Source organism: Macaca nemestrina, chromosome 9 (assembly GCF_043159975.1).
Source record: "Macaca nemestrina isolate mMacNem1 chromosome 9, mMacNem.hap1, whole genome shotgun sequence".
Classification (NCBI taxonomy): Eukaryota; Metazoa; Chordata; class Mammalia; order Primates; family Cercopithecidae; genus Macaca; species Macaca nemestrina.
In genome coordinates this window covers 57,028,663-57,047,405 of record NC_092133.1, presented here as the reverse complement: position 1 = coordinate 57,047,405, position 18,743 = coordinate 57,028,663, and the positions used below count along the sequence as shown (strand labels likewise).

Below are 18,743 nucleotides of genomic sequence, written 5' to 3'. Positions count from 1 at the left end.
CTCTCCATTTCATCAAGATATCTGCATTTGTTCTCTCTAAATAGGGATGAGATTTGGCCTCACTTCAGTAAGCATGGGAGAATAATCGACACAGTGGACATGGAGCCAAAGGCTAAATTTGGCAGCTGATCATTAAGGCTCCTGGAAAGAGGCTTCAAGTAAAGGAACTTGTTTCCCTTTGTGTGTATCAAACAAAAGTCAACAATGAACCCTTAGATCAGATTCTAATATTCTTTAAACTCTATTTATTTGAAGTAGACCAGGGACTCTCTTCTGACATGACTACTGAAGTCTCTCAAAGTCTCATGACTTGATCTGGAAAGATTAGAGAATGTTTTCCCATGGCCTTGTTCCTACACCTAGCATGCAACAGGTATATCCTTGTTGCATTGTTCTAGGCTGAGGGGCTATGTAGTTTTTGTGGTTGGGCCTATTGAGGTATTAGTTCCTTTGATAGAAGTAAAGGGAGCTGAATAACCAGGAACTCCAAGATGATATACTGATGAGTGGGACATCTGCTCAGGATTGAAAAGAAGGGTCCAGGAGTAGCAAGGCTGTTCCCTACCATATAAAAGACATTTCACACAAAGTTCTTAAGGTACACAGAGACAAGGTCAAGAGTAGATGTTAATTTCACATAATGAAGGAAGAATGTTTTCTCACACATGAAGGTATTTTATTTCCTTGTTTTCCTACCTCCATGCCCTCTTTTTTGTAAAATTTCTTTGTTTCACAAAGAACATATGTTCACTACAGAAGAGATGGAATACATAGATGAGAAAAATAAAAAAATTAAAATGAATTATAATCCTATCCTATAAAAGATGTTGGCATTAGTATTTTAGTATATCTCTATCTCAATCTTTTTATGTGTATTTAGGCACATAATTTTTAAGGAGTAGTGTTATTCAGTAAATTTTTAAATCTTTTTTAATTTAAAGATTTATCATGAACATCTTAATATAACAATAAGTGTACTCCTATAGCACATTTTTGATGGACATATATTCATTTTTCTTTAACCCATCTCCCGTGTTTGGACTTCTAAAGTTATTTTTGTTTCCACAAATAGTGATATGATGATGAACATTCTTTTTTTTTTTTTTTTTTTTTTGACGGAGTCTCACTCTGTCACCCAGGCTGGAGTGCAATGGCGTCGTGGTCTAGGCTCGCTACAACCTCCGCCTCCTGCCTCAGCCTCCCAAGTAACTTGGACTACAGGCGTGTGCCACCACACCCAACTAATTTTTGTATTTTTAGTAGAGACGAGGTTTCACTATGTTGGCCAGGCTGGTCTCGAACCCCTGACCTCGTGATCTGCCTGCCTCGACCTCCCAAAGTGCTGGGATTACAGGTTTGAGCCACCATACCCAGCTGATGAACATTCTTTAAATGAAATCTTTTTCTATACATTTATTATTTTTCCAGGAATAAAACCTTAAAATTGGATGAAAGTTATGACATTTTAAAGTCTTTTGACTTAAAATTTCTAGTCACACTCCAGACTGGTATCATTTTCCACTTCCACAAACAGTGCTTCATCCTGCTTTTTAAAATCGTACAATCTTTCATGTAATAATTTCTACCTAAAGTTGGAAGGTATAGGAACATGCCCTGAAAAATACTAGCTGGAAACTATTCGTTGTTATTAGCCAATAACTTCAAATAAAGTAAGAGATATTAGGAAGTCTGGTTAATTTTCCACCAGCACTTTTGCGTTTATGGTCTAACGTTGCTGTGAAAACCTGACAAAACGTTTCTTCCTTTGCCTGAATCAAAGCACAGCCTAGTCCTAACGAGCATATGATAGTCTCATGAATGTTTACATACAATTGCTTGATTGTCATTGTATCAGAAGACCACAGCAGGTGGTCACCCTGCTGCTCCAGAAGCTAACCTGGTAACATCTTTAGAGAATGCTTTCAATGAGTAACTTACTACAGAAGGCTGTGGAGACTTTTCTTCATGAGTATGGGTTTTTAAACACCCACAGTCTACAGCCTTGGTATTAGCTTTCTTAAATGAGCACTTACAACTTTGCCATCTCTAAAGACTTGACCAATATTTTGATTATTAATTCTTGACAAAACTTCCCCATTCAGCTCTTAGCTAAGCCCCACCCCCATGAGGATGATAGGGCCTCCAAAATCAATGTGTAGAGTTTCTTGTTTCTTTCTTTCTTTCTTTTTTTTTTTAACTTTAAGAAAGTATTGAAGTATAACACATAGAGAAATGTATGCAGATCGCAAAGTACATCTTGATGACTTTTTGCAAACTGAACATACCTATGTAACTGGCACCTAGATCAAGAACCAGTACACCACCAGTGCCCTACTTCTGGTCACCACCCGACTCCACCCTCAGTGTGTTTGAAACACCTCACATTTTATGTCCAGGGTAAGTCCTTCATTTACAGAATTCTGTTTGCCTGAACCATTACTTTATATGAGCTAGCTACTGTTAGCTTCCATCAGGATATCTCCCTTGTCACTGAAAATGTGTAGAAGTCTGCCTTTCCAAGTAAAGATTGCAACGTTAAATTTGGGCACTGAGTGTGCATCAATATTTATGTGTTTGTGATTTCCAGGTACACAAATACATACATGGCATGCATACCAACAAATCTAGAACTACTTTCTTCTTAATGAATGTAAAGCTGAATTATGCTATATTGATCTGAGCTTAGACTATCTTTAACTACAATTGATTGCCACAGAATATTTCATGTGCCCTGTTTCCAGTTTTTTAAAATTGCTCATTTCAGTTACCGTAAGTATTCCCTTTGAATGCTCAAGATTTAAAAGCCAAGAATTTTTCATCTTCTGTTTGAGATAGAATTGTATGTGTTTGTCCTGAATATCCACAGCTGTCTTTTTATATGGTTCCATTTCTGTGTTTGATATTCAGAAAAACATCATTTTGATTCCTGTGGGGTTTTTTTAATGTGAGAGCTCGAGTCAGAGAAAGAAACAGGTTTAGCAGACTCTCTATGCTTTTTATGTACATATGGTTTTGAAAAACAATTTATGTGTTATCAAAAATCATGTATTATGATTGGGTTGTACTCTTAGTAGAAGTGACAATCAAGGGTTATACTTAATCTATCCATTAGTTTTTAAAAAGCTAAAACGTATTTCTCATTATAGAAATAATATGTCTAAGAATATTATTCAGCCATAAAAAGTAATGGAGTACTGAAAGGTGCTACAATATGGAAGAAACTGCAAATACTATGCTAAGTGAAAGAAGACAGACACAATAGGCCACATATTGCATGATTCCATTCACATGAAGTGTCCAGAATAGGAAAATCTGTAGAGACAGAAAGTAGATTTGTGGTTGCCAGAGCTGGGGTGAATGAGAATAGAGAATGACTGCTAGTGGATACATGGATACAAGGTTTCTTTGGGGGATAATGGAAATATTCTGGAATTAAATAGCAGGAATAGTTGCACCACCCTGTGAATATCATAAACACCAATGAATTGTATACTTTAAAAGAATAAGTTGTGTAGCATGTGGATTTTATCTCACATTTTTTTAAAAAGCAAGACGTGCATTGTAGAAAATTTGAAATCAAAAGTAAAGTAGAAAATGGCAGGAACAAGTTATAGCCTCATTGTCCAGAAACAATTAGTGTTGCTTTCTAGTGTATTTCCTTCCAGTTTGTTTTGTTTTTCATGTATTGTTGTTGCAGAGGGAAAACGTCAATGTTGCTTCCTGTTACATGACAGAGATACAGTTACTGAATTTTAAATAGTCACATATTAAAACCAACCCAACCCCCTTAAAAAAGGGTAAGTCCCAAGAAAGATTTGTTTATTTGTCAGAGGGAAGTAATGGATGGGAATGCAAGTAAGACAAGCAGAGAATGATGGCTAACCCTGTAAGAAGGGATGAAGAAGGACCTGAAAGGAAGAGATCCCAGGTCCTGAGAGGCAGAAAGACAGATTTGAGCAGTTGTCATGAAAGGTGAGACTCCAGAGGGCAACATTTCAAAGAGACTTTTTTAGGAGGTTCACTGTAAGATGTGTAACAGGTGAGGTAAGCCACACCTCTCTATTCATAAGCAGCTACATGGTTCACAGCTTTCTAAGAATCAGTTTGTGTTTCTTTTGCTTTGCCACTGTGCTAAGACAGTGCTTCAGGTGAGTGCGTGAGGCACAGTTTTATTTGGGTTACACATACTTATTTACTTTTGTTTCAGTCGAATATATTTCACATTACTATTCCACACTTTTCCTCAATAATATCAGCATTTCTCTGGATTATTGCAAACTCATCATAAGCATAACTTCGATGACAACCTTATTAGATAAGACGTACTGATGTTCTCTTGATACTAAGCACAGAGGTTGAAATATTTCACAAGCATTATCTAATATAATCTTCACAACAACCCATGGAAGGAGATAATTATCCCCAGTTTACAGATAAGAAAATACAGTCTCCGACAGATTAATTTGTCTAACATCACTTAGTAAGTATCTTAATCATTCCCTCACTTGTCATAGGTTGTTTTCATTTTTTTTAAAGATATGGTAAATATATTTGCTTTTAAAACATTTCCCATTTATAAAATTATTACCTTAGATGGATATATTAGAAAGTATTTTTTAAATTTACAAGGGTTGAGATTTTTTGTTCATGTTATAGAGCTTTTCCTTTCAATTGTTTCATTTACTTCTTTGTGGGCAGAGAATTTGGTTGACAACAATTTACACTTTGGGGGATTTGGGGCCTTATGGCCCAGTATGTGGTCAGCTTTTTAAATGTGCCAAGAACACTTGAAAGAAAGCTATCTTTCTATAGGTTTAAAAATGTGGGATATTTATTAATTTAGCCTTAGTATTTGTTATTCAGATCACCCATGTGTTGTTTATTTTCACTTTCTTAACCTGACATTGCTTTATTCTGATTTTTTGTCCCATATATTTGTTATTGTTGTGAGTTTCTCCTTATACTTAAAAAGTTTTCTTCATTTTATTCTATGTCTTTTGGTCTATGAAGGTTCATGTGACTTCTATTATGAATTGGCCTTTTGTAACCTTCTAGATTATCTCTGGCAGATACTTTTTCTATACCATTTTGTAACCAAATTCAAAATAACTACATAGGATGATCTTACGTTTTTATTGGCTTTGGTTTCCATAGTTCTTTAAAGCCTTGATGCCTTTGTTTGTTTTTAGTATTTAATTTTCAGTTATCTCTAGGTGTTTTGGCTAGTATCTTTGAGCAGTTTCCTTAAGGGAACTTGGGTTTTTTGACCTGAGTCTTTGATATCTAAGAACAGCTTTATGTTGCTTTCATGTAAATATCAATTTGACCCAAGTCAGAAATTTATTATTATGTCCTTTTTCTTTCAAGAATCTGTTTTTTTAATTTTTCATTTTCAATTATTATGGATGCATGTTAGTTGTACATATTTTAGGGGTACATGTGATATTTTGCTACAAACATAAAATGTATAATAATCAAATCATGGTAACTGGGTGATATGGTTTAGTTCTGTGTCCCCGCCCAAATCTCATATCCAATTATAATCCCCACATGTTGAAGGAGGGGCCTGGTTGGAGGTGATTGAATCATGGGGGCAAACTTCCCCCTTGCTGTTCTCATATTGGAGTTCACAGGAGATCTGGTTGTTTAAAAGTGTGTAGCACTTACCCCTTTGCTCTCTCTCTCCTGCTGCCAAGTGAAGACACACTTGCTTCTCCTTCGCCCTCCACCATGATTGTAAGTTTCCTGAGGCCTCCCAAGCCATGCTTCCTATACTGCCTGTAGAACTGTGAGTCAGCTACACCTCTTTTCTTTATAAATTACCCATTCTCAATTCTTTATAGCAATATGCGAACAGACTAATACATTGGGGTGTCCATGACTTCAAGCATTTATCATTTTTTTGTGTTAGAAACATTCCAATTCCACTCTTAGTTATTTTAAAATATGCAATAAATTATTGTTAATATATTATAGTTGCCCCATTGTGCTACCAAACTCTAAATCTTACTCCTTCTGTGTAACTGTATTTTTTACCCACTAGCCATCCCCTTTCTGTCCCCCTTTCCACTACCCTTCCCAGCCTCTGCTAACCACCATTCTATTCTATTCTCTACCTCCATGAGCTCAAATTTTTTTTTAGCTCCGATATATGAGTGAGAACATGAAATATTTGTCTTTTTGTGCCTGGTTTATTTTATTTAACATAATATCCTTCAGTTCCATCCATGTTGTTTCAAACAACAGGATTTCTTATCCATTCATCTGCTGATGGACACAGGTTTATTCCATATCTTAGTATTTTAAGTAGTACTGCAATAAACATGGGAATGCAGATATCGCTTCGATATACTAATTTTCCTTTTTTTGTTGTTTTGGATATATACCCAGCAGTGGGATTGCTGGATCATAAAAGAGTTTGATTTTTAGTTTTTTGAGGAACATCCATATTGTTTTCCAAAATGGCTGTGCTAATTTGCATTCTCACCAGCAGCTTGCAAGGGTTCCCCTTTCTCTATATCCTCACCAGCAATCATTATTACCTGTCTTTTTCATAAAAACCATTTTAACTGGGGTGAGATTATATCTTATTGTAGTTTTCACTTGTGTTTCTCCGATGACTAATGATGTTGAGCATTTTTTCATATATGCGTTAGCTATTTGTACATCCTTTTCTAAGAAATATCTATGCAGTTCTTTTACTCTTTTTAAATTGGATTTTTTTTCTGTTGAGTTATTTGAACTCCTTATATGTTCTGGTTATTAATCCCTTGTCAGATGGGTAATTTGCAAATATTTTCTCCCATTCTGTGGATTGTCTCTTTACTTTATTGTTTCCTTTGCTATGCTTGATGTAATCCTGTTTGTCCATTTTTGCTGTGTGATCTCAGGAAATCTTTGCCCAGCCCAATGTCCTGGAGTGTTTCGTCAATATTTTCTTATAATAGTTTCATAGTCTGAGGTCTTAGATATAAGTATTTAATCTATTTTGATTTAAGTTTTGTGTGTGGCATGAGACAGGGGTCTAGTTTCATTCTTCTGCTTATGGATCTCCAGTTTTCCCAACACCATTTATTGAAGAGACTGCCTTTTCCCCAGTGTATGTTCTCAGCGCCTTTGTCAAAAATAAGTTGGCTGTAAATGTGGGAATTTATTTCTGGGTTCTCTGTTCTCTTCCATTGGTCAGTGTGTCTGTTTTTATGCCAGTCCCATGCTTTTTTGGTTACTATAGCTTTGTAGTATAATTTGAAGTCAGATAATGTGATGCCTCCAGCTCTATTCTTTTTGCTTAGGATAGCAGTGATGATTAATACTGAGTGTCAACTTGACTGGATTGAAGGATGCAAAGTACTGATCCTGGGTATGTCTGTAAGGGTGTTGCCAAAGGAGACTAACACTTGAGTCAACTGAATCTGTAGATTGCCTTGGGTAGTATAGGCATTGTAACAATATTGATTCTTCCCATCTGTGAACATGGAGTAACTTTCCATTTTTTGTGTCTTCAATGTCTCATAGTTTTCATTTTAGATAACTTTCACTTCTTCTAGGCATTTTGTTTTATTTGTAGCTATGATAAATTGGATTACTTTCTTGATTTCTTTTTCAGATTGTTCATTGTTGGCATATAGAAATGCTACTTATTTTTGTGTATTGATTTCATATCCTGAAACTTTACTGTTTATCAGTTCTGATCATTTTCTGTGGGATATTTAGTTTCTTCTAAATATAAGATTGTATCATCTGCAAACAAGGATAATTTGACTTCTCCCATTACAATTTGAATGCCCTTTATTTCTTTCTCATGTCCAGTTGCTCTCACTAGAATTTCTAGTATTATGTTGAATAAAAGTGGTGACAGTGGGCATGCTAGTCTTGTTCCAGATCTTAAAGAAAAGGCTTTCACTTTTTCCTCATTCAGTATGATACATTCAGTCTGTTATATATGGCTTTTATTGTGTTGAGATATGTTCCTTCCATACCCAGGTTTTTGGGAAATTTTATCATGAAGGAATGTTGAATTTTACTGAATGCTTCTTTGGCATCTATTGAAATGATCATGTTGTTTTTTTCCTTCATTCTGTTCAGATGATGTGTCACATTTATTGATTTACATATGTTGAACCATCCTTACATCCCTGGGGTGAATGTCACTTGATCATGATGAATAATCTTTTTAGTGTGTTGTTGAATTTGATTTGCTAGTATTATGTTGAGGAATTTTGCATCTATGTGTATTAGATATATTGGCCTGTAGCTCTCTTTCTTTGTTGTGTCTTTGTCTGTTTGTGATATCAGGATAACACTGGAGTCGTAGAGTAAGTTTGGAAGTATTCCTTCCTTCTTAATTCTTTGGAATAGCTTGAGTAGGATTGCTACTAATTCTTAAGTGTTTGAGAGTTTAGCAGTGAAGCCATCAGTTCCTGTCCTTATTTGTTTGTTTGTTTGTTTGTTTATTTTGGACAGAGTCTTGCTCTGTTGCCCTGGCTGGAGTGCAGTGGTGCAATCTCAGGTTACTGCAACCCCTGCCTTCCCAGTTCAAGTGATTCTCCTGCCTCGGCCTCCCAAGTAGCTGGGATTACAGGCGTGCACCACCACACCTAGCTAATTTTTGTATTTTTAGTAGAGACGGGGGATGAGGTTTCCCCATGTTGGTCCAGCTGGTCTTGAGCTCCTGACCTCAAGTGATCTGCCCGCCTCAGCCCTGCAAAGTGCTGGGATTACAGGTGTGAGCCACCACGCCCAACCATGTCCTGGCTATTTATTTGATGGGAGACTTTTTTATTACTGCTTCAATCTTGTTACTTGTTATTGGTCTATTCAGATTTTGTGTTTCTTCATGGCTCAATCTTAGTAAGTTGCATGTGTCTAGGAATTTGTCCATTTCTTCTAGGTTTTCCAGTTTATTGACAGATAGTTATACATAATGGTCCCTAATGATTCTTTGAATTTCAGCAGTATCAGTTGTAACATCTCTTTTTTTATATCTGATTTTATTTATTTGGGTCTTCTTTTTTTTTTCTTAGTCTGGCTAAAGATTTGTCCATTTTACTTATCTTGTCAAAAAAATTCATTTTGTTGATTTTTTCTGTTTTTATCTCAATTTCATTTCTTTCTGCTCTGATCTTTATTAATTATTTTCTTCTACTAATTTTGGGTTTAGTTTGCTCTTGCTTTTCTAGTTCTTTAAGATATATTATAAGGTTGTTTATTTGAGGTTTTTCTACCTTTTTTATATAGGCATTTATTGCAATAAACTTTCCTCTGAGTACCATTTGTGCAGTATTCCATAGGTTTTGGAATGTTGTGTTTGCATTTTCATTTATTTCAATATATTTCTAAGGTTTCTTTTTAATTTCTTCAATGACTCAATGTTCATTCAGGAGCATATTAGTCTTTTCTTGCATTGCTATAAAGAAATACCTGAGACTGAATAAATGATGAAGAAAAGAGATTAAATTGGCTCATGGTTTTGCAGTCTTTACATAAAGCATGGTACTATCATCTCCTCAGCTTCTGGGGAGGCCTCAGGAAGCTTATAATCATGGTGGAAGGTGAGAGGAGAGCAGCAGTGTCACATGGCCAGAGCAGAAGCAAGAGAGAGAGAGTGAGTGGGGTGGGGGAGGAGCCACACACTTTTAAATGACCAGATCTTGTGTGAACTGAGAGCAAGAGTTCACTTATCACCAAGAGGATGACTCAAGCCGTTCATAAGTGATCTACCCCCATAATCTAAACATTTCCCACCAAGCCCGAACTCCCAACATTGGTGATTACAATTTAACATGAGATTGGGTCAGGGACAAATACCCAAACTATATCTAAGAGCATATTGTTTGATTTCCATGTATTCATATAGTTTCCAAAGTTCCTCTTGTTATTGATTTCCAGTTTTATTCCATTGTAGTCAGAAAAGATACTGGATATGATTTTTTAAAAAATTTTTGAGACTTGTTTTGTGGTCTGACATATGGTCTATCCTTGGGAATGTTTCATGTGCTGAGGAGAAGAATATGTATTCTACAACTGTTGGATGAAATGTTCTGTAAATGTCTGTTAGGTCCATTTGGTCCATAGCGATTTTTTTTCTTGATTTTCTGTCTAGATGATCTTTCCAATGCTGAAAGTGGGGTATTGAAGTCCCTGGCTGTTACTATATCAGGGTCTCTCTCTCTCTTTAGCTCTAATAATATTTGCCTTATATATCTGGGTGCTGCAGTGTTGATTGCTATATCATCTTGCTTAATTGACCCCTTTGTCATTATATAATGACTTTCTTTGTCTTTTTTTACAGTTTTTGTCTTGAAATCTATTTTATCTGATATAGAGATACCTAATTCTGCTCTTTTTGGGGGGATTTTATTTGCATGGAATACCTTTTTCCATCCTTAAGACTCTCTTATGTGTTTTTTAAAATCATCTTCAAATAGTGTCTTAGTGAAATTTATAGTCATTCATATCATTATTTCTTTATGGAGAAGATTTGTGTCCATTAGTTTTAGAAGATGATAAGATACAATGAGATTCTTATATAATTTGTCATTGATATGTAAACATCTTACTGAAAAAAATGCATAGATTTGGAGCCTTCCATTGTTTTTCTCCTCCTCCTTCTCCTCCTTGCTTTTCCCTGCTCCTTCCTGTTTTTTGTAGTGGGAACATTTTGTTCTATTAAATCACACTATGCTCCTTAGTTCTTCAGGAACACATACCATATTAATCCATTTTCACATGGCTGATAAAGACATATCCAAGACTGAGTAGTTTGTAGAGAAAAAGAGGTTTAATGGACTCACGTTCCATGGGGCTGAGGAGGCCACACTATCATGGTAGAAGGTGAAAGGCAGACAAGGAAAAAAATGAGATCAAAGTGAAAGCAGAAACTCTTTACAAAAACATCAGATCTTGATCAACTCACTATCCCAAGAACAGTATGGGGTAAACCACCCCTCATGATTCAGTTATTTCCCACTGGGTCCCTCCCACAACATGTGGGAATTAGGGGATCTACAATTCAAGATGAGATTTGGATGAAGATTTAGATGCAACCATATCACATACTATTCAAGAGATCGCATTTTGACAGTCAGTCTCTTTTTTGTCTTTGGTCAGTCATCAGTAAAGACAAAGAAAGATTGTCTTTACGTCTGTATTTAGAGAGAGCTTCTTATGCTTGACCTGTACCTCACTAATTAATTTTACAACATTTTCAAGTCTACTGTGTACTGTTGCCAGCATGGCTTTCAATTTGGTGACCTTATATTTCATTTGTATGTGGTCTTTCTTTATCTCGTCCCATTACCTACTTATAATTTCATCTACTATTAGTTTATAAATGTATATTATCTTCTTTTACATGATTAAGTTCATGAATCTGATTTTTGAAGTTTTTATTCTGCTGTTTTATATAGCACATTTATCTAAGTGGAAGACCTTTCTTCTGTGCCTTTAGGTAATTGCTTGTACACGTCTATGCTTCAGGGTTTTTAATAGGTCATGTGTTGAATGGTCTCTGTTTACACTATCCATACACAAAAGGATTCACAAAGGCCAAGGATTGAAGCATATTCCAAATGCTTGAATAACCATAGGCTCTGTCAAAGATCAAGGTAGGGCTCTCTCATAGCATTCCAGGAAATCACCCAGTTCCAGAGCAGACAAGCAAAGGTACTCAATGTAATGTGAGCTGAGAGAACCTTTGAGGGTGAATGAATTAAGGACAACAGTGAGGAATGTGACCATGGAAGTTACACTAATGTTCAGTCTTAAGAGGCAGCACCCCCTCACCTGACTCCCTCTTGCATTAACCCCACAAGACCGGTCAGTTCTGTCATAGGGTCAAAACTGAAAGGGTCTGGTTGAGTGGGCTGGAGGAAGCAAAAGCAGAATAGAGAGCATCTTTTTCCATACTTTGTTCTCTCTACCTGGTCCATCCTCAGCAAGGGACAGTCAGCAAGGTTACTCCATGCTGATAGCAGCAGGCTGGTTTCCTACTGGAGCCACTAGGAAACCTTCTTCCTCCACCCTTCTTTCTTCACCGTTGTCCCAAGTCAGTGTGGCTCTCATTACTCCAGATAATGGGCATCTGTGGTGAAAAATGTTTGCCTACTTCCTGGGCCAGTTCTTTTCCTTGTGGACATGGCAGTCTGCTGGTCATCAGTGACGTTCTCACTTGGCTCCATGGAAGTGAATTTGGCAGAAATCCTTCAAGTTTCTGGTACGTGGTTACTTTTTACCATTAATTTCTGGTACTGTTGTAGAGGCTGCTATCTGTACAGACTAAGGCTACTTGCAGTGAGATGATGGTAGAGGAGGGTTCAAGGCATCAGTGCCTTCATTGCCATCTTGTCTTTTTTTTTTTTTTTTTTTTTTTTTTTTGAGACAGAGTCTCGCTCTGCCGCCCAGGCTGGAGTACAGTGGCCGGATCTCAGCTCACTGCAAGCTCCGCCTCCCGGGTTCCCGCCATTCTCCTGCCTCAGCCTCCCGAGTAGCTGGGACTACAGGCGCCCGCCACCTCGCCCGGCTAGTTTTTTGTATTTTTTAGTAGAGACGGGGTTTCACCGGGTTAGCCAGGATAGTCTCTATCTCCTGGCCTTGTGATCCGCCCGTCTCGGCCTCCCAAAGTGCTGGGATTACAGGCTTGAGCCACCGCGCCCGGCTGCCATCTTGTCTTGAAGTACAGCTAATTGCATTTTGTGATGTGGTTCTTTTGGGCTTAGTCTGAACGCCTTTATTCAAGACTCACTTTCATGTTAGTGATAAATCATTATCCATATGTAATGGGTACATGTGCCTCTCTTTTTCCTTTCTTTTCCAGCCATGTAGTGACTCACCAAAAAAAGTTGAGAATCCCTTGAATTAGGATATTTAAGTCTAAAAGTGGATGAGAACTTTATGAGACTCTTATATGTAAATATTATTAAGATTTATAAATCGACTCTAGAAACTGGAACAAAATAAACAAGCACTCATTTGTTTTTCTAAATCCAGTCCAATCCTAAGGCCCTCCTGTCTGCGCATATTGGGACTCTCCTCCCCACCACCACCTTCCCATTTGGTGAAAGGGTGTGGTCCTTGGTCTCTGGTGGTTCCCATGGTTACTGATGCACTTCCTGTCAGGAAGCAATGGTTGGTGCAATGCCATCTGTCAAACACTGCTCTTGTGATGGGCCACACAGATGTCCCTCGAGGTGTTCCTCTCACCAACTGCAGGCTTAGCCACACACTGCTGCTTTCGAGGCCACAGAACTTAATGATCAGTCACCGGAGATAGCTGTGTGCAAGTTCTCTGCCAGCCCCAGGTGGAAGGTTTTCTAAGAAAGGTGGAGTGGCTGTATTTTTATATTCAATTCAACAAACGTTTATTGAAAGCTGCCTATAGGCCAGGCACTGTGACAAGATTTGAGGATTTAAAGATGAATCACAATTTCTGTTGCCAAAAATGTATAATCTCGGTGGGGTAGAAGTGGAATGCATATAAACATAATAATCAGTATTACAAATCAGAATTTGATAAACCCCCTTAGAGACTGTGCAAAGGAAGGATGTTTGCAGTGTGTCTTCTTCCAGAATGTAACTTGAATCTGTACTTGGCTGCATCTCTGCTGATTCTGCTCTGTCAGAGGCACCATCCTTTCTCTCCTGGAGAACTTAGGGTTTCCTCACCATTCCTCTTCCATTGCACCCCTGCCGACATGGCATGTTCTCTGTACATACAGCAGTCTCAGTGATATTGGTGATTCCTTTAAAAAGCAAATCAGGGTTGGGTATGGTGGCTCATGCCAGTAATCTCAGCACTTTGGGAAGCCAAGGAGGGAGGATCACCTGAGATCAAGAGTTCAAGACCAGCCTGGCCAACATAGTGAAACTCCGTCTCCACAAAAATACAAAAATTAGCCAGGCATGATGGTGAGTGTCAGTAATCGCAGCTACTCAGGAGGCTGAGGCAGCGAATCACTTGAACCCAGGAGGCAGAGGTTGCAGTGAGCTATCACGCGATTGCACTCCAGCTTGGGCAACAAAGCGAGACACTGGCTCATAAAAAACAAAAAAAAGCAAATCAGGCCTGTAATCCCAGCACTTTGGGAGGCCAAGGTGAGAGGATAGCTTGAGCTCAGAAGTTCAAGACCACCCTGGATAGCATAGTGAGACCCCCATCCCTACCAAAAATACAAAAAATTAGCCGGGCATGGTAGCACATGCCTGTAGTCCCAGCTACTCAAGAGGCTGAGGTGAGAGGACGGCCTGAGCCCGGGAGGTAGAGGTGGGGGTTGCAATGAGCTGAGATTGTGCCACTATACGCTAGCCTGGGTGACAGAGCAAGCCTCAACTCAAAACAAAACAAAACAAAACTTTAAAAAAAAAAAAAAAAGCAAATCAGAACCTACCACACTTCTGCTTAAACACTGCAGTGGCTTCTCACTGCATTTAGAATAAGATTCAAACTCCTGACTATGGCCTGAAAGGCTGAGTATGATCTATCCCCACCTACCTTTCTAACCTTCCCACTTCCCCACTTCCTCTCCCTCAGGCTCTCCAGGCCTGTTTCCTCTCCCATCTCTTGACTGGGCCCTTCTCATTCTCCAGATGGCCCGAATGAGGCCTCTTCAGAGAGGTCACCCAGTCTGCCCCTTCAGGCTTCCCATCCATTATTTTTTCTCAACATCCTTTGGTTTTTTTCAAGGAACCCCTCAAATTTGTGATGATGTATTTATCTGTTTAGTTGTTTCTTTCCACCTGACTGCGAACCACCCCCGGCTTGCTTTTCACTATACACCTATAGGCCTGGCACTCATTCAGTGCTTAGCATATAATTTTTAAATTAAGACTGCCTTAGTCCCACAGGTGGAGAATGATTTCAGCAGGTGAGTTAAGGGCACGAGGAAAGGGCCTTTGAGCAGAAGTAATGACATAGGCAAATTGTCAAAGGAGAGGCTCCCTGGTGTATTTGTAGAAGAAAGTAGACCCGTGTGTCTGAACCCAGCACAGTTCACTTATGATGGTTTTGAAATCCGCCCTGGAATTTTCATGCATCTTTAAAATTTTTGGTTTAGTTTTTCAAAAAATAAATGAAGTATTTTCTTTATTTTTTCAATGAGGGCAATGTTTATTAAGAACAGCACATAAGGTAGAAAAGAAGGTTGGTTTCTAATCTTGGTTCATCTCCCCAACTGACCTTGAGTTTTAAAAACAGAGAGAGCACGCTCTTGTGTGGGTCTCCACTGTCATAGAGCCCTGGTGAGAATCATGAGCAGATGTAGTAAAAAGTACTTCTTTCATATCAGCAGGTGGTTCTGTAGTATTTGCATCCATAGACTTCTATGCAGCATCCTTTCTGTTACTTACTCTTTTCTTTTTTAATCAAAACAGTCCATTGAAAAAATAATATTGATTACAACAATGAAATCTGTTGATTTAAATGGTGGAACACAATGTTATCCTGGAGATATAATTCTGTGAAGTTTTGATTCAGGGAAAGTCCAACCCAGCCCTTGCATCTCTTTCCCAGCTCTGGATCCATTCTTTATTCCATCTGAGATGTTTATTTTATGTATGAAACAGCTCCCATCTACCTACAACTGCTGATTAAAAGCTCAGAATAATGAAATCTGCTCCGTCGAAACTTGACTGTTGGCTATAGTTATTATGCAACTCTTAACATTTTTCTTTTGTTCCTGTCAATAAAATAAAATTCTCAGTTTTTTATTTCAGAGCTAACTCTTCAAATACACTAAAATTTGTTGCACTCGTATTTTCTAATGGCTGAGCTGAATTACTTCTTAAAGTTAAGATTATATGCTTTTGGGAGGAATAAGAAAATGTAGTGTCTGTGCAATAGCATCATTCAGACTGTCTGTGAACAGCTAAATGGAGATAAGAGTACAAAGGTCACTCCATGGGCCTTCAATTTTTGTTTTTAAGCAGACTGCTCACCATACCTTGATAGAAATAGCAAATATAGGGCCAGGCGTGGTGGCTCACGCCTGTAATCCCAGCACTTTGGGAGGCCGAGGCGGGCGAATCACCTGAGGTCAGGGAGTTTAAGTCCTGACCAACATGGAGAAACTCCATCTCTACTAAAAATAAAAAATTAGCCAGGCGTGGTGGCAGATGCCTGTAATCCCAGCTACTCGGGAGGCTGAGGCAGAATTGCTTGAATCTGGGAGGCAGAGGTTTGTGGTGAGCTGAGATTGTGCCATTGCACTCCAGTCTGACAACAAGAGTGAAGCTCTATCTCCAAAAAAAAAAGGAAAGAAAGAAAAAGAAAAGAAATAGCAAATATAACAAGAGACATAGCGTAAATGATAAGATGCAGCATATCCCAATGCCTGGATGATTCGCAGCAATTAGGAGACCCCTAGTGGGGTTTCTTAGTCAAATGATAACTCTTTTCCTACCCCCTCATCTTGATTTCTGAGTTTCTCATGTTAGAGGAGTCTTGCACGCTTGCCTGAAATCAGTTAGTGGCCCTACGCTGAAGGGCGCCTATCTGAGCAAACAAGTACATCAGCCACAGTGCCCTGAGTTATTGAGTTATGGGGGCAGAACTCTAGAGGTCTTCTAGGTGTCTTGTAAATGAGGGAATGGGCATGCACCGAACTTCCTGGGAGTCTGTTTCATAAGAGAGGGACAGAACATCATGAAGGTCATCAAGGCAAAGACTGAAGGTTGGGTTGAGGTACCACCAAAGGGAGGTGATGTGAAGAGAAGACCAGAACAACTAAGGTCACATTTGGCTCTGTCCCTATTTTTCCAATGGGTGGTCCTCAGAGAGAGTCACCATTAAATTAGGGGACCTTTGGACCAGAGGGGTAGTCAAGAAAGGCTTTGCAGTAAAAGGGTGTTGTATAAGCATATGTTCCAAGCACTTTAGCAAATAGCTGTACCCCACAAACACTTGATGATTTGTTAAGTGTATGAAAGGGGCATTTTGAAGGTATAACCAACACACACCCATGCACACAAATTCACAAGCTACCATTCCATGATTTGTTAATACAGGAAAAATATGTGTGTATGGATGCGTGTACATTTGTTTTTGTTTGTCGTTGCTTCTCCTAGAACTCTTTATTGATACAGAGAAAAAAATAAATTAGTTTATGAGGCAGAGGATTGTTAGGAAACCTTTCCAGAGGAGGTGATCTCTGAGTAAGGTTTTAAGGAATGACTAGAATTTGCAAGACAGACAAGGAATGGAAGAGGGTTGGCAAGAGGGAGTAGTGTGTCTGTAGGCACTGAGATAGTGCTACAGGGTGAATGTTCGTATCCTCCCACAATTCATATGTTGAAGCCCTAACCCCCAATGTGATTGTATTAAGAGGTGGGGTGTTGGAGAGGTAATTAGGTTTGGATAAAGCCATGAGGGTGGAGCCCCATGATGAGATTAGTGTCCTTTTAGGAAGAGGAAGAGACACCAGAGCTTTCTGTCTCTGCCTGTCATGTGAGGACATCACAAGAAGACAGCTGCCTACAAGCCAGGAAGAGAACCCTCACCAGAACCTAGCCACACCAGCACCCTGCTCTCAGACTTCCGGCCTCCAGAACTGTGAGAAATGAGTTTCTGTTGGCTAAGCCACCTAGTCTTTGGTATTTTGTTATGGCAGCTGAAGCTGACTAAGGGGGTAGTTAGAAAAGCTTTTTAGAGGGTATTAGGAAGGCTTTTGTGACAGAGCTGCCACAGTAGGATATCTGAATAAGGTTTTAAAGAATGAACAGAATTTGCCAGGCATACAAGGAATGGAGGAGAGTTGGCAAGAAAGAAAGGTGTATATAAAGGTAACAAAAAACATTTAGAATTTGAGAAAGTCATTTTGTGTGGCTGAAGTGTGCTACGTTAGTTTCTTATTGCTGCTGTAACAAACTATCAAAACTTAGGAGCATAAAACAAAATGTATTTTCTTATAGCTCTGAAAATCAAAGGTCTGTCATGGGTCTCACTGAGCTTGAAGTGTTGGCAGGCTGTGTTACTTTGGGGGGCCTAGGGGAGAATCTGTTGCCTTACCTTTTCTAGCTTCTATGGATCACATACATTACCTGGCTTGCAACCCCTTCCTTCATCTTCAAAGCCAGCAGTATAGCATCTTCATGTTTCTCTCTGACTCTGACTTCCTGCCTACCTCTTCCACATTTAAAGGATCACTGTGATTGTGTTGCACCCACATAGATAGTCCAGGATAATCTGCTTATATTAAGGTCAGCTGACTAGCAACCTTAATTTCATCTGCAACCCTATTCCCTCATGCCATGCAATGGAACATATTCACAGGTTTCACGGATTCCATGGACATATTCAGGGAGGCCATTATTCTGCATACCACATATACAATGCAAGACATTGAGGGTGACCGTAAAGAGTAAAGATGGCATGACCCATCAACCCTAGGTGGAAAAGATCATCCATTCAAAAGGGACCATCATCTGACATTTAAAAATAAATAGAGGAGTGAAGGTACTGGAGATTTTCATAAGGTATAATGGGTGTGTTTCTGTTGACTATTGGTTCATAAACCCAAAACTTGGTGGCTTAAAACAGTAATGATTTATGATTTCTCAAGATTCTGAGGGTTGGCTGGTGATTCCACTGCTGGTTTCAATTGGGCTCATTCATAAACTACATTCAGCTGTAGGGTTGGCCGAGCTGGAAGGTCCAAGATGACTTTGCATTATCTGGCACATAGTGACAGCCATTGGCAGGGCTGCCTCAGTGGTTTTCAATGTGAATTCTCATCCCCTGCTGGGCTAGGCCA

General features: G+C 38.8%; 1 protein-coding gene across 19 annotated transcripts in view; it reads left to right on the top strand.

Annotated features, from left to right (window-relative positions):
- LOC105466175 (Rho related BTB domain containing 1) overlaps window positions 1-18,743 on the top strand; it is a 144,969-nt gene that overhangs the window by 67,299 nt on the left and 58,927 nt on the right. The window contains exon 4 of one of the 19 annotated variants that reach the window (XM_071069597.1): window positions 2,305-2,397. The exons of 15 other annotated variants lie outside the window; for them this stretch is intronic. The gene's annotated coding sequence lies outside the window, so the exon portion shown is untranslated. 3 more of the 19 variants (XM_071069596.1, XM_011715161.2, XM_011715160.2) reach the window with 3 other exon arrangements.